Source organism: Argentina silus (assembly GCF_951799395.1).
Source record: "Argentina silus genome assembly, chromosome: 15".
Classification (NCBI taxonomy): Eukaryota; Metazoa; Chordata; class Actinopteri; order Argentiniformes; family Argentinidae; genus Argentina; species Argentina silus.
The window spans coordinates 20,817,579-20,820,870 of record NC_139669.1 but is presented as its reverse complement, the minus strand read 5'-3'; positions in this window follow the sequence as shown (position 1 = coordinate 20,820,870).

Below are 3,292 nucleotides of genomic sequence, written 5' to 3'. Positions count from 1 at the left end.
CTGATGGAGCAAAGTTGCTACAGTGACAAAGACAAGCTCCGCGCTCATGGGCAATTTATATGGGGCAACTGTGCTGCGAGTATCTAAGCAGTCGTCGTGCATGGATAAAATGCAATGTTTCAAACAGATCTGATGAATTCACCTACTTTGAAAAAGTGTGCGTTAGGGAGTTCTTTTGACACAAAGCGAAAATCTACAGTCAAGCGTCAATCAGCAGACAGCCGTGTGTTCTTTAGTAATGAGCCTGTTGTCAAAACGGCAGAAAAAAATGGTCACAAACGAAATATTGTTTCTCCACTTAAAATGAACAAAGAAAAAATTAGCTAGCCTGATATAAGTCATGTTCATGACGATGCAAATGTAACGAGATTTCGAACTGTTCTGTTGCACACGTTGGGACTCATTTTATTTTTCTACAAAAAACATTTGCCATGACGGGAATCGAACCGGGGCCGCCATGGGTTACAAGGTAGATGCCTATCCGCTAGACCATTTGGGAAAACTTGATATGTATACCCTAAGATATCTAAGTGTCATTTCGATGAGGTCTGTAGCAGAGGCCATAGAGCACAGCAAACAAATAATCATGTGTTTAAATATCCTTGTCGTTTTGAAAAATTACCATTGTCACCTGCACAGGAATGCCATGCGGCCAACATTGAAGAAATGTGCTTCTCAAATCTGTCATTAACACTGTTTTCCACACGCTTTTTTCATTGCATTGCCATATAATCAATTGGTCATTGATGCGTCACGAATAACGACAATGCGTCGAAAATTAAAGAAATGTAAACATGAATTATGTTATTACTGTCTAAGCATCGCAAAGCTGTATGCGTAAAGGCGTCTGACGTCACAGTGGCTTGCCTGAAACAAAGGAATTAGAGAAACATGTGCTTACAGGGGCGTCGAACCGCCTTCTCCCGCTGATGGAGCAAAGTTGCTACAGTGACAAAGACAAGCTCCGCGCTCATGGGCAATTTATATGGGGCAACTGTGCTGCGAGTATCTAAGCAGTCGTCGTGCATGGATAAAATGCAATGTTTCAAACAGATCTGATGAATTCACCTACTTTGAAAAAGTGTGCGTTAGGGAGTTCTTTTGACACAAAGCGAAAATCTACAGTCAAGCGTCAATCAGCAGACAGCCGTGTGTTCTTTAGTAATGAGCCTGTTGTCAAAACGGCAGAAAAAAATATTCACAAACGAAATATTGTTTCTACACTTAAAATGAACAAAGAAAAAATTAGCTAGCCTGATATAAGTCATGTTCATGACGATGCAAATGTAACGAGATTTCGAACTGTTCTGTTGCACACGTTGGGACTCATTTTATTTTTCTACAAAAAACATTTGCCATGACGGGAATCGAACCGGGGCCGCCATGGGTTACAAGGTAGATGCCTATCCGCTAGACCATTTGGGAAAACTTGATATGTATACCCTAAGATATCTAAGTGTCATTTCGATGAGGTCTGTAGCAGAGGCCATAGAGCACAGCAAACAAATAATCATGTGTTTAAATATCCTTGTCGTTTTGAAAAATTACCATTGTCACCTGCACAGGAATGCCATGCGGCCAACATTGAAGAAATGTGCTTCTCAAATCTGTCATTAACACTGTTTTCCACACGCTTTTTTCATTGCATTGCCATATAATCAATTGGTCATTGATGCGTCACGAATAACGACAATGCGTCGAAAATTAAAGAAATGTAAACATGAATTATGTTATTACTGTCTAAGCATCGCAAAGCTGTATGCGTAAAGGCGTCTGACGTCACAGTGGCTTGCCTGAAACAAAGGAATTAGAGAAACATGTGCTTACAGGGGCGTTGAACCGCCTTCTCCCGCTGATGGAGCAAAGTTGCTACAGTGACAAAGACAAGCTCCGCGCTCATGGGCAATTTATATGAGGCAACTGTGCTGCGAGTATCTAAGTAGTCGTCGTGCATGGATAAAATGCAATGTTTCAAACAGATCTGATGAATTCACCTACTTTGAAAAAGTGTGCGTTAGGGAGTTCTTTTGACACAAAGCGAAAATCTACAGTCAAGCGTCAATCAGCAGACAGCCGTGTGTTCTTTAGTAATGAGCCTGTTGTCAAAACGGCAGAAAAAAATGTTCACAAACGAAATATTGTTTCTACACTTAAAATGAACAAAGAAAAAATTAGCTAGCCTGATATAAGTCATGTTCATGACGATGCAAATGTAACGAGATTTCGAACTGTTCTGTTGCACACGTTGGGACTCATTTTATTTTTCTACAAAAATCATTTGCCATGACGGGAATCGAACCCGGGCCGCCCTGCGTAACAACGCAGATTCCTATCCGCTAGACCATTTGGGAAGACTTGATATGTACACCCTAAGATATCTAAGTGTCATTTCGATGAGGTCTGTAGCAGAGGCCATAGAGCACAGCAAACAAATAATCATGTGTTTAAATATCCTTGTCGTTTTGAAAAATTACCATTGTCACCTGCACAGGAATGCCATGCGGCCAACATTGAAGAAATGTGCTTCTCAAATCTGTCATTAACACTGTTTTCCACACGCTTTTTTCATTGCATTGCCATATAATCAATTGGTCATTGATGCGTCACGAATAACGACAATGCGTCGAAAATTAAAGAAATGTAAACATGAATTATGTTATTACTGTCTAAGCATCGCAAAGCTGTATGCGTAAAGGCGTCTGACGTCACAGTGGCTTGCCTGAAACAAAGGAATTAGAGAAACATGTGCTTACAGGGGCGTTGAACCGCCTTCTCCCGCTGATGGAGCAAAGTTGCTACAGTGACAAAGACAAGCTCCGCGCTCATGGGCAATTTATATGAGGCAACTGTGCTGCGAGTATCTAAGTAGTCGTCGTGCATGGATAAAATGCAATGTTTCAAACAGATCTGATGAATTCACCTACTTTGAAAAAGTGTGCGTTAGGGAGTTCTTTTGACACAAAGCGAAAATCTACAGTCAAGCGTCAATCAGCAGACAGCCGTGTGTTCTTTAGTAATGAGCCTGTTGTCAAAACGGCAGAAAAAAATGTTCACAAACGAAATATTGTTTCTACACTTAAAATGAACAAAGAAAAAATTAGCTAGCCTGATATAAGTCATGTTCATGACGATGCAAATGTAACGAGATTTCGAACTGTTCTGTTGCACACGTTGGGACTCATTTTATTTTTCTACAAAAATCATTTGCCATGACGGGAATCGAACCCGGGCCGCCCTGCGTAACAACGCAGATTCCTATCCGCTAGACCATTTGGGAAGACTTGATATGTAC